Here is a 13,616-nt window from a genome sequence, read left to right as displayed (position 1 = left end):
TGGGCTCACTAGCTCCGATGGTTGCAGCTCCGTGAAGGATCAGAAAATCCTCTTCCCCCATTTTCCTGCTGATCCTCCTTTCCTTGGGGATGATTTATGCCGAAACTATGGATGTGCCGGGAACACATGTGTGCAGGGAACCACAAGGAAAGGAGGTTACCTGAACACAAGAAAGAGCTCTTACCAAGTCAGCAGCAGTGCCTGAATCAAAACAAAGCGCTGCAAGTCCAGGGGCCCTTCCCGTTTGTTGCCCCCCTTTCGGGAAGCATTCACTGCCACCAGTGTTAGGGTATTCAAATTACATCCTGGCGTGTTTTGGAAGGGAGAAGGCGTAGCTGCTGTTGCCTTTGCTGGGGTTTGCACGTCAGCAGCAAGAGACTGCAGGATTCATTTTTATCTCCCTTCCAAAACATGCCGGGACAGCACCGGTGGCAGCAGCTGCTGCAAGCACATTTCAGGAAAGAATCCTGCTTTTCGCTTTTGACATGCTCGCCACTCGTTTGCAGCAACTGGCACAAGTAACTGCCCATGCTGCTGCTGGCTTCATGGGAGCTCTTCGTCCTCCTGGCAGAACTGCTCTGGGCTGCCCTGCTGCCCTGCTCCTGCCTGGCACAGGGTGAGTCGGCTGAGATCTACAATCTTCTGAGTGCCCCCGCCCCCCTAGCCTGCCAGGGCCCCTTCGTCAGAGGCCACCGGTAAAGCCATGCTGCCTCACTTGCCACTGTCTTCAGGTTGCTGAGTGCCTTCCTTAGGCCATTGCAGCCGATTGAGGTAAGACTGTTCTTGAAGGGGGGGAAAGGTGTATTGGGCCTCCTGCTGCTTTTGCAGCCTCAATCAGCTGCAACAGTAGCCGGGATTCTTTGAGGCGATGACAGGCGGTCATCTGCTGATCAGCTGTTCCATGGACCAAACTGCTGGTAAGAGGGGCAGCTTCCCCCCCCCCCGCCCCCCCACCTCCCAGTACATGGGGAAAAAATAAAATCTCCCTGAAAATAAAACCAAGCACTTATTTTTGGGGTCAAAAGAAAATAAGACCCAGTCTTATTTTCGGGAAAACACGGTAGTTATTTTATCTTTTTTTGTTGTTGTTTTACTTGTTAATACCTTGTAGGTCACATTAGAATTTTTTTGGAGAAAAGTGACAATGTATTTCAAAATATACATCTTTACTTACAAATAAGGAGCTGTTCTGTGTACAGAATGAATTAATCCTACAACTGGGTTGAACTAAGCAAGGTCAGACCTGGATAATATTAAGAGCCACTTTGGTGAAGTGATTAAGGCATCAGACTAAAAACTGAGAGACTGTGATTTCTAATCCAACATTAGATACAATGTCAGCTGGATGACTTTGAGCCAGTTGCTTTCTCTTAGCCCTAGGAGGAAAGCAATGGCAAAGCACTTCTGAAAAATCTTGCCAAGAAAAGTGCAGAAACTTGTCCACGCAGTCCAATTGAACACAATTGGAAGAAAGAAAAAAACCTTATAAGTAAGTCCTTGAAGTTTAATAGAATTTATTTTTATATAAATATTAATATAATCATGTTTTTTCAGTGTATAGATATATAATCTGTAAATCATGCAGATATGAATATGCTATGTAAATACAAAAGTGAAAGAATTGTTTTGATCTCTACCAAGTCCATAATTCCCCTTATTTTTTTATTTTAAACTCCTATCTTAAGGCTAAAAATAATGCATTGATTGATTGATTGATTATGTGTCATCAAGTCATATATAAATGAATTAGATTTCTTTTTTTTTAATTAAAACAAAACTTTATTAATTGTTAAAAAACATTTAAAACAAGTTTCTCTCAATCAAGAAACAAATTTACATATACAGTACATAAACTTCACCTATTGACTGATTTCCATTATTCTATATACATATATTATGTGTATTATATGTACATATATACAAACATACAGTATTTCATATTCTATCCCTCTGACAGTGCTGTTTTTACTTATATTAATTTCTTCTAAATTTCATCTCTACCCATTTCCTTTCCTCTGGTTTATCCATTGGTACCATCTATTCCATATTGCATAATATTTTGAGTCCTCCTTATCCTGTAACTCTAAAGTTAGTTTGTCCATTTCTGCGCATGTATATATTTTTTGTATTAGTTCCTGGTCAGTTGGCAGTCGATCGCTTTTCCAAAATTGTGCTAGCGCTAATCTAGCCGCCGTGATTATATGAAGCGTTAGGTATTTTATGTCATTTCGGATGTTCTTTTTAATAGAAAATCCTAATAGAAAAATCTCAGGTTCTAATTCAATTTCATAATCTGTTATTTCTCTTATCCATGTTCTTACCTTGTTCCAATATTTCTTAATTACCGGGCAGAGCCACCAAGCATGGTAAAAAGTTCCCTGTGTTTTCCTACACTTCCAACAGGTCGGATTTACATTTGGGTACATTTTCGCTAATCTTGCAGGGGCCAGATGCCATCGATACCACATCTTATAATGATTTTCTTTGTAGGCTACCAATTTTGTCATGCTGTAGTTAATTTCCCACACTCTTTCCCATTCTTCTAGCTGTATACTGTGCCCAATGTTTCTCGCCCACGCTATCATCTGCCCTTTAACTAATTCTTCTGCCAAATCATATTCAAGTAAGTATTTATAAATTTTCAAAATTAATTTCCCTTCTTTAGATTCTAATAATTTATCCAATCTGTTTTGTTTCAAATCTATTCCCCCCTCCTCCTGATCTTTCCTGTATCTTATTTTTATTTGTGAGTAGGGCCACCAGTCTATTGCTATTCCTTGTTCTTTTAATTCTTCCCTAGTTTTTAATTTATCCTGTATATCTAATATTTCTCTGTATCGTAATATTTTTTGTTTTGATAATATATTGGGGTGGGTGATTGCTTCTATTGTCGACAACCAACTGGGGACTTTCATGTAATGTTTGCGTTGAATTTGTTGCCATGTATTAATTAAAGATTTCCTAATGGTGTGATTGTTAAAATGTTTATATGTCTTATTTCCGGAGTTTCAAATAAAGGCATGCCATCCCTTCATTAGGTCATGTCCTTCCAGATTTAACAGTCTTTGATTATCCAGAGTTATCCATTCCTTGATCCATAGTAAGCTGGCAGCCTTATAATATTTTTGCCATGCCGGAAAACCGAAACCGCCTCTAATTTTATCATCTTGTAATATATTTAATTTTATTCTCGATTTTTTTCCCCTCCCACACAAATTTTGTAGTTATTTTATCCAAATTGTCAAAAAATTTCTTATCCAATTTTATTGGAATCGTTTGGAATAAATAAAGGAGCCTTGGAAGTATATTTGATTTTATCACTGCTATTCTCCCCAGCAAAGACAACTTTAGTTTCCCCCATTTATCTAAGTTTTCTTTGATTTTCTGGACTAAGGGTTCATAATTGTCCTGTTTTATTGTTACTGTTCTAGCCGTCAAATGTATCCCTAGATATTTCACTTTTTTAACTGCCTGTAATTGTGAGTCATTTACTAATTGCTCTACTTGTTTTGTTGTCATATTTTTTATTATCATATTTGTTTTTTCCTTGTTAATTTTTAGGCCTGCTACTTTTCCAAATTTTTCAATTTCTTTTATTAACTTGGGGGTTGTTTCTATTGGATCTTCTATGAAGAAGACAAGGTCGTCCGCAAAAGCTTGGACCTTGTACTCCTCTCTCTTAATCTTTAGTCCTTGTATTTCTTTATTTGCCCTAATTCTAAGTAACAGTTTTTCTAGCGTTAAGATGAAAAGCAAAGGGGACAGCGGACATCCCCGCCTTACTCCTTTATTTATTCCAAAAAATCTTGTTGGATCCCCATTTACCAATATACATGCTTTTTGGTCCTGGTATATTGATGATATCATTTTCATAAATTTATCACCGAAATTCATACTTCTAATTTGTTCTTTCATAAATTGCCAGTTTACTTGATCAAACGCTTTTTGTGCATCCAGAAAGATCAGGGCCACCTGTCTCTCTGAATGCACTTCATAATACTCTAGAACGTCCATTACCATCCTTAAATTATTTTTTATTTGTCTTGTGGGCAAGAAACCGTTTTGATCCTGATGTATTTTGTTATGTAATATTTTTTTCATTCTATTAGCGATTATATTCATAAAAATCTTATAATTGGTATTCAACAAAGAAATCGGCCTATAATTTTTTATTAATGTGGCATCTGCCCCTTCTTTTGGTATTAGGGAGATATACGCTTCCTTCCATGTGTTTGGTAATTTTGCCTCCAACAGGGCTTCATTATATATTTCTAATAATATTCCATTTAATAATTCTCCAAATTATTAAATTATTCTCCAATTCTCTTTTGTAAAACTCTGTTGGTAAACCATCGGTCCCCGGAGTTTTATTATTTTTCTGTCTCTTCAATGCTTCTTTTAATTCACCTATCATAATCTCCCTATTTAATAATTCTTTTTCCTCCTCTGTTAATATTTGTACTCCGTCTCCTTTTAGATACTGTTCAATTTCCTCTGTTGTTACTATGTCCTACTCATAAAGCTTTTGATAGTATTGAAGTATTATTTCCTTTTTCTTCTCTATGCTTTGTTGGATCTTCCCCTCATCATCTTGTAGTTTCTGAATTGTTCTTTTTTCCCTTTCCTTCCTTAGCCTATACGCCAACCACCTCCCTGGTTTGTTTGCGTGTTCAAAATGGTTCTGCCTTATATATTTCAAATTCAGTGCGTATTTCCCTTGTTCTAATATATTAAGCTTGTGTTTTGCCGCTATCCACTTCATCCTTATTTCTTCTTCCCTGGTTTTCCTTGCAGTTTATGTTCCCAATTTTGAATTTCATCTCATACTTTATTATATTCTTTTTCTCTCTCTTTTCTCCTTTTTGCGTTATACGCTATTGTAAGGCCTCTTACATACGCCTTAGTAGTGTCCCATAAATTTTGTAGGGAGATGGGTTGTTTTGTATTTTCCTTATAGAACAATTCTAATTCTTTTTCCATATACTTCTTATATTCTTTCTCTTTTATTACCTGTAAATTCATTGTCCATCTATTTTTCTTTCCCTGGTACCCCTTCCACTTCATCATTAATGGGTTGTGATCGGCCCAATCGTTTGATAAAATTTCTATGGTTTCTATCTCTCTCATTAACATACCGGATACCCATGCCATGTCTAACCTGGACCAAGACTTGTGTGGATTCGAATAATATGTAAAGTTTTTAGTTTCGGGATTGTAAAATCTCCAACTATCTATCATATTTAGCTCTTCGACCATATCTGTAAAGGTTCTAGGTAGTATGTTTTTCTTATTTTTATTTTGCTGGTCACATTTATAATCTTTTCTTACATCCGAAATGGCATTAAAATCTCCAATTAGACATACATTTTCCATTTTTTGATCTATAATTTTCTCATGCACTTTTTTATAGAATTCTAATTGTTTGCTATTTGGTGCATATATTACAACCAATAATATATTTTTGAAGTCAAATTTTAACTATCATCACAATTCTACCTTCAGTATCTGTATATCTTATATTACTATCTATCCCTTCCTTGATATATACCACTACTCCTCTTTTTTTCTCTTCTGCCAACGATGAATATGCTATTCCTAATTTCTTATATTGTACATAATTTATATCTTGTTTTCTTATGTGTACCTCCTGGAGGCATACTATATCAGATTTTTGTTACAGAATCTTTTTGAAAATTTGGTGTCGTTTAGCTGGTGAGTTGAGACCATTTACATTTACTGATAGGATTCTTAGGGTTCTTTCCATATCTTACTGACTTTCCTGTTGCTTCTTCTTTGTTTCTTCTTGTTCCTTTTTTTTGCCTCTTGTTTGTACTCCTCCTTCCTCCTGAGTCTCTCCTTCTGCCTCTTTTCCTCCCTGTGGTGGGGTTCTTTCACGTTCCCATCTCTGTTTTTGTTTTATATTTCTTCCTCCCTCCTCTTTGCTGTCATTTGTTATCTCACTGCTTGTCATTTGATTGTATAGTTCCCTTGCTTTACTCTGCGAATCCACCTTTATTTTCCTTCCCTGCCATGTTACCAACATTCCTTCGGGTGTCGTCCATCTAAAGAGTATATATCTCCTGTTTAGCAATGTGGCCAGGAACCAATAGTCTTTTCGCAAGTCTCTTATTCTTTTGGGAATTTGTTTCAAGGTTATTATTTCTTTGTTCTTATAAAACATAGGTTCATCCTTTGTTATTTTGTATATGATATCCCTCACCTTTCTTCTTACAAATCTTATGTGTACCTCCCGAGGAAGTTTATGTTGTCGGGCATAATTTGTGTGAAGCCGGTACACTTCATCTAATTCATTTATTATTTCTTCCCTTTCTCTTTGGAGAGCCTCAGCTATCATCTCCGCCATTATCATCGTCAAATCTTCTTCTCTTTCTTCAGCTACATTTTGGAAATGCAGAAAGAATGCCGCTTTTTCCATTTCCAGTTGGGCTACTGTGTTCTCAAGCTCTTTATTTAATCCCGTCATTTTTGTGTCCAATGCTTCCAACTTTTCTTCTGTCAATTCAGTTTTTTGTTCTATTTCTTTTATCCTTTGGTCATTTCTTTGAATAATTTCTTGGATCAGATCCATTTTTTCATCAATCTTTTGAATGTCGTTCTTAACTTCTCTCTTTACCTCATCCATATCTTTTCTAGATTGTTCATGGTTTCTGGTCATGCATTCTTGCATTTTAACCATTGTTTCTTGGATTATCATTAAAGTAGCTTGCATCATTGGCAAACTGGGTGTACTGGGTTGTTTCTCTGATGCGAACATTCCCTCCAAGGTTTTCTGTGATACTGGTGAGGCCGATGGTCCAGCTAAAATTGATGTCATTTTCTTCCCTGTCTTCAACGTTGTCGTAGTAGTACTCGTCATCTCTTTCAAAATTCTATATTGTTCCACCAGTATTTTATCAACTTTCTCCCAAATCACCATCCAACTTTTGTATAATTTCTTTCTTCCCTTTCCTTTTCCCTTATAAAGATTCAATTCAATAATCTCTCATTCACTTTATCTATTTTCTTTAAGTAAGGTTCCTTTAACTGGTTAATTATCTCTTATAAAATACTTCGTAAAAAATGCAATAAAAATATAAATTTAAATATAATATAGATATTACAATATAGATATTAATATAAGTTAATCTAAGTAATTAGTAGAAATAGAAATGAATAAATATAGATATATGTAAATATGTAGTTTAGATAATCACAGACTTATTCAATTAATCAATTCTTAATCATTATAATACTTAAATTACATAAAATCACGAATATATGTTTTTTTTTATATCTATATACTGTTACAAAATCAATTACTTTCCACTACTTACTTCTGTAGCACTACAATTATTATAAATCCTAGTTTGTTATATACTAATTTATTTATTAATAAACAAATATCACTATAGTTCTTAATCAATTCCAATAAATATAGCAATAGCGATTATCCATGTTTAAATAAAAGAGGATTATATAGGGGTAATATATTTTCAGTTTTCTATGACTTCTATGAGTCTTTTTCGTCGTATTTTCAACAAAGGAGAGGTGCAACTCATTTCTTTTATACGTTGAAATCTTTCCCTGTTTCAATATGGCGATCTCCAATCTGCACAGTCACAGTCCGCAGTTTTTTTTTCTTTGCCAAACTACCTCTCTCCTTCCGTTAGAGCAGCCCAAAAAAAGGAGGATACAAAGAATGTTCGTTTTTCTTTAAATCTCTGTACTTTAAATCCACCTCTCCTCACCTTCGTTTTCGCTGTTTTAAAGTCTGTTATTCTTTCTCCGCTTGTCTATGTCCCATCCTCTTTCTTTCTGCTCGCCTCTTCAGTTGCCGCCCCTTTTACGCTCTGAGATTTTCTCTTTTCGTGCTGCTCCTCCAGAAAAGTATTTCCTCCTCGATTTTGCGCCAACTTACTCCAAAATAACGATCCTCCCTTTCTGCTCACCCTTGGCAATCTTGCACTGTACTCACTCCTCCGCTCCCGATGGTCTCAATCGGCTCGTCGAGCCTCTGGGCCAGCTGCACTCGCCGCGCCAGCTGGCTTCTTCCCGAGCCTGGATTGAGGGATCTTCTCGGTACGGCGGGAGATTGCACCTCTCCTCGCCTCCCCCGAAGTTTCCCCTCTTTATTCCCGATCTCTCCAGGATCGGTCTTCGCCAGGAAAGGCACCAAAAGCTCAGAAAACCGGCATCAGAAAGAGAGCGCTTCTCTCCTGTGCCGCCACAGCCCTACGTCACCGCCGGAAGTCCCCATGAATTAGATTTCTAAATTTTACAAATGTTAGTTATTTTAACTAAATTGGAATAAGGTAAAACTGTTGATTTTAGGGACCATATTTTGGAATTGAGGATAGGGAACCTAGTACATTTTGGTTCCAGCAGAATGCTTTCTTTCCCTGTGGATGCATGAACATCTTTCCCTTTACCTTTCACTTAGAAAGAACAACATTCAGCAATACTTTTTGCAAGAACTAAAGAGCATCTCCCAGAGATAAAATTTTCCTTGTTAAAAGTTTATATGCTGAGACCTACCACATTTCACACTAAAATATTATTAGTTGGAACAGCTCACCCTTGGAGTTATATGGCTTCAGATTATCTAGATTTGATAACTTTTGAATAGCTTAAAGTCTTATTTGCATGGAAATCGTTTCTTCCTTCTCTGGTCCCCCACCCCTACTCTATTTGATTTGTTATAGGCTAGACTTGATCTGACATGCTTTTCTTTCCAGAACGCCAAACATAACTTGACACCATGTGGCATTTGAGTCATTCAGTATCTTCAGATGACTTCTGCAGCCCCATAAAGAGATTCAGACAGTTTCCACTGTACTGCAACCATTAATCTCTTTTTGATGGTCCTTTGGATCAAGTTTGTGTAACGAGCAGATTTGGAGGACACATGCAAGGGAGAAGATGAATGTCAATGTTTATGATAGATGGATCCTCTAATTGTCCCTATTTCAAACATCTAGTTCTGTCTTAGCTGAATGTGCCTCATATGAGACATAAGCAGACTAGGAAAAGGGGTGGGGGAGGTATGGAAATAGCATTCTTACACCGCAGTGGGCTGAGTCACTGAATAAGGTAAAAAGCAGGAATAGTCTTTTCAATCCAGCCAATGTCTACAGGGAGTAAAAAAGCAATGTGGAGACTCTTGGTTTTTGGATCTGCAGCATGCAAGAAACGAATATTTGCAATGGAGAAGAGCTATGGGAGTGGCCTTCTGTATGTGTCTGAAAAAGCTGAAGTTTTGCTTCCTACTGCAAGATAATCTCTGGGAGCTAGGGTTATATTGTCTTAACGTATACAGTACAGAACTGAACCTGGAAATTTATGCCTTCCCCATCCAGACATCATGCTTTATCTATTGATCTATATTGACTCTAGCTCTCGGTGTGGTGGCAGCAATAAAACGTCTGTGATTATTAACATTGATACTCCCCACCCCCCACCCCCAGGTAGCATTGGCTTCTATTTTAACACTGAAAAAATCTTATACTCAGCTGTATATCAAAGCAAAGAAAGATCTCTTCTTGAGACCTTGGAGACGCACTGGCTGAAAAGATTATATTGCCCTGATATTTATGCTTCTATTCAGGAGCATTTATGAAAGCAGGCAAACAAACATCTGCATATAGAAGTATTTAGTGACTGTAATGTAGGTTGGACTATAGGTAGTCTTCGCTTAATGACTGATCATTTAATAACTATTCAAAGTTATGATGTACCTCCCAGAGCTATTCATGACCCATTTTTGAAGTTTCAAAAACTGCAAGCCCTCAAACACACACACACACACAGAGAGAGAGAGAGAGAGAGAGAGAGAGAGAGAGAGAGAGAGTTTCATGATTGTATTTTGGGCACTTGGCATCTGGCTCGCATTTATAGCTATTTGCAGTCTTCTGCAGTCATGTGCACAAGTTTTAGCATTTTTTTCCCAGTTCTATCATTTACTTCTGGTTTTCATGAAAAAACATTAAAATTCATATGGACTATATGTGAATCCAAAGCTCTTTTCAGTGACTTCCAACTCTTATAGTATGGCAACAGGACAGTTTTCCTATTTTGGGAGGAAAACTTTAAAGGCCATAAAATAAGCTTAGATTTTAAATAATATCAGTATAACCACCCCTTCAAATAAGAAAAAGAGAAGTGTCTTTTATTGGCGTAACACAGTCTCATTTACTTGGTTTTATCCTCCTATTTATAGTGTATCTTGGTATTTCCAAAAAAATGTTAAATGTAGCCTCTGGATACAGCAAAAATCACCCATTCCTGTATTAAAGCCACCTGACCTGTTCATTTTTGAAGCTGGCTAATATAACATCAGATCTGCATCTGTACCAGGAAAATCAGGCTCGTTGCCATTTTTGTGTCTGTAACAGCTATGAGAATTGCAAAATGGAAATGTTTTAAAATTGCAACAGACAGAATTTATCTATTTTCCATTTTTCATTTCTGTCTGGTTTGTAGTAGTATACTTTAGGTCAGCAAAAAAAACCCCAATCCTTAACAGATCTAGCATTAGCAGATAAAGGCAGTATCCCATACAACCAAAAGACAGTTCAATGACCGTGTTTACTGAGGCTGAGGTTGCCGAGAGTATTTCAGTATTCCCACCTCTGATGCAGGACTTCTGGTCTGGTTGTGGTAAACCTATGATATCTGTGCATAAGTTTATCATAAACAAAGGAATAAATAATAAATACATGAGTTAATTGTTGATAAATCTTTGAAGAGGGAATAATATTTTTTTTAAAGGAAGGCTATCAATGTCTTTTTATCCAAAAATTGTTTAAAGTTATGATGGCATCCAAAAGGCAGTTGTAAATGTGGGTAGGCCCCTTAAGGAACTTATCACTGATATTCAAAGTTCCGACCTTTGCAGTGCTCCCATGAGCAAATAACTCAGGCCTACCCACATTTACAACTGCCTTTTGGATGCCCCCCCCAAAAGCTACTAATTGCTCCTGTTACCTGGCTCTGCTCACCTCTGTCTGCACCATCTGCCACTTCTATACCAGGTGGGGTCTTCTCTATTATATTAATGACCAAAATGTATTTATTTCATTTCAGAAAAATGTTCAAAATTCTTTAGCTACATCTGAAACATTTTATTTTCTCAATACTATAGCATATTTATAATTGTGTTCTGGGATTAGGCCCATCCATCTTCTTTCTTTCTCTGATATTTTATTTGGCCCTGAGCTTCAGAGATGGCAATAGAGTCCTGATTAATAGGTTTTGAGATCAGTGATTACTCAGAGATCCCATAATTCTTGCCATATTTCACATTCCTGAATGAAATGAAATTTATCTCTTTCCAATATTAATATGGCAAAAAAAAAAAAAATTCTGAGCCTAAATCTAGCAGAAATTGCAAAGAAAGAATTGTCTTTCGTCAGGCTTCTTCAGAGGGGAATGTCTGCTTTGGGAATTGTTCTGTCTGTATATGTTTTCACTCACTGAACTAATATTCCATCTATAGATGTCTTATAAAACAAATGTCGGTGTGAAAACATGATTGTTTATTTTCTGTTCTTTGAAAAAATATTTTTAAACTGTTGAAATAGGGATCTATCAATTTTATTTTGAGAAGATTGGCCTCTAAAGATTCTGTGCTTACTCTAAATAATTCATTGTGCCAGTTTTTTCCTTCTTCAGGAGAATATGGAACAAGTGGCTTCAGGACTCCAGTTTATGGGATGGATCTACAAGGGCTCAAATTGCTTTGATGCCCAAAGGCTAGTGAAAAGTAAGAGATACTTGCAATTCTTTTTTCAGGCCCAAAGCCAATATCACAATGTCCTGTTCCTTTAAAGTGAGCTGTAATTATGTAATACAACTTTTCTCAGATTTGGCGCATAGCTGAGGACTTAGATCAGAGCTAGACAGTCTTTTCTGGACCAATGGGCACTTTGGGAATTTTGGAAGAATGTTGTGGGCAATCTCAGAAAATAACTGCTATGAAAAGCTTGTCTCTTTACAAAATGGTAACAGTAAAAAGCATGGGCAGCCATAAAACATGCATTATTAAGAAGCAAACCAATGGGATTGCCACTTACTGTTCATTTTATGTCTCTCCCTCTCCTGATACTTAATACCATACCTGTGTAATATTTAAGTTTATGTCTGGTCAGGTGGGTACATTTTCAAAGAAAACACTGGATTCCTTTCACGATTCTTATTTTCTAAGAATCCCTATGAGATCTCTAGAGATCCTAGAAACAATCTGCTACATATTTTTGGAGGGTGAAGTAAAGATGATTGTGAGTGGGGAAATGGACTGCCCACAGGTTTGGCAAAAGTGCAACAGTTAAAGAAAGCTTTATTGTGGTTTTTAATTAACCACAGTGAGAATTAAATGTTCAGCTCTCCAAAATACAATATTGTGAGATTAGTCAGATTAGTCCACGAGAATGTTAACATGGTAAAATATGATTGGTAGATATTTAAGACTTTTGAACACGAGAAAAATAGTTATACTGTAAGCAATTTAATGGGAATTTGCAATATTTGTATTTTTAAGGATAACATTCTAAGAGGAGAAATGCTGTGACCTAAAAGAAATTGGTAGTTAAATAGTATAGTCAATTTTGGCTCTGCTTGAATAGAATCTGGCCTGTATTCTCAATAGAGAATTGCAAAAATATAAATTCCCTTGTTTCCAGAGAAGTAAAGATTTTTTTTTTGAGTATAGGCAAAAATAAAGGGAATGGTATTTGAGATATATAATAGTAATGAATAATGATTATTCAACTTAATCTTAATCTCTTAATCTCAAATTAGGAAGCTAGTAAGAGTTTCAATAGAAGAGAATATTTGTAGCTCAGGGTTGAACCGTGTGATCCTTGATGCTCTTTGAGTTTGATGGTTTTCTTGCAGAAGTTTCATTACCAAGGTTGGTAACTTCCTCATCAATTAGCACTGATGATGTTACCTACAGTAGTTTGGTAAAAAACATCTGCAAGAAAACCACCTAGCTCAGAGAGCACCAAGGGTCCATAATAGGAGTTTGTATCTGCAACCCTAGAAAGTAGAACGATATTTCTATGGATATAGAGCCTAGTCAGTTTGTGTAAAATCTTGGGTTTTTAAAAAATATATTTTATTTCCTTTAATTTATATGTGCTTTGAATCATTTCAGATTCTAGATTTAATGAATTTACTGGGGTGGTGTAAGAGAAGAGCAGGCAGAGTTGGAGACCAGAGTTAAACATATGATGAGCTTAGAGTCGTTATGTTGCTACCAATGATCTATGTCCAACCCTTCTTGAATTCTATTGATCCTTATTTTGTACCAATTTAGTACTGAAGATATGTTGACTATATTCTTATGGATAGCTTTAAGCAATAAATCTTAAGGTATAGTCCACAATATTTGTGTCTGACATGTGGTATTGTTTCACTTTCTTCAATACACATTTAGCTAATTCTGCTTAATTAAGAACTTCTGTTGTCAAATTTTGCCTGTCAAATGCAGCACCAATATAAACTACAAGTTTTGTTGAAAACTCTCTTAAATGTTTTTTCTCTCCCATTTATTATTTTTCTCCTCACTCCTCATTTTCACTATTAGTTTCTCTCCAATAGAATTCTCCAATAGAATT

The 13,616-nt window shown here is 36.2% G+C and overlaps 1 long non-coding RNA gene across 8 annotated transcripts in view; it reads left to right on the top strand.

Moving 5' to 3' along the window:
- LOC132711842 (uncharacterized) overlaps nt 1-13,616 on the top strand; it is a 30,262-nt gene that overhangs the window by 2,739 nt on the left and 13,907 nt on the right. For 6 of the 8 annotated variants that reach the window (XR_015733834.1, XR_015733832.1, XR_009622576.2 and 3 more), the window contains exons 3-4: nt 1,375-1,489; nt 11,671-11,761. This is a non-coding gene — a long non-coding RNA (uncharacterized LOC132711842). The remainder of the gene's footprint in view (nt 1-1,374; nt 1,490-11,670; nt 11,762-13,616) is intronic. The other 2 variants (XR_015733829.1, XR_015733830.1) reach the window with 1 other exon arrangement.

Source organism: Pantherophis guttatus, chromosome 4 (genome assembly GCF_059756535.1).
Source record: "Pantherophis guttatus breed Tessera chromosome 4, ASM5975653v1, whole genome shotgun sequence".
NCBI classification, from domain to species: Eukaryota; Metazoa; Chordata; class Lepidosauria; order Squamata; family Colubridae; genus Pantherophis; species Pantherophis guttatus.
The sequence above is the reverse complement of the archived record's forward strand: the minus strand, read 5'-3'. Positions and strand labels throughout refer to the sequence as shown.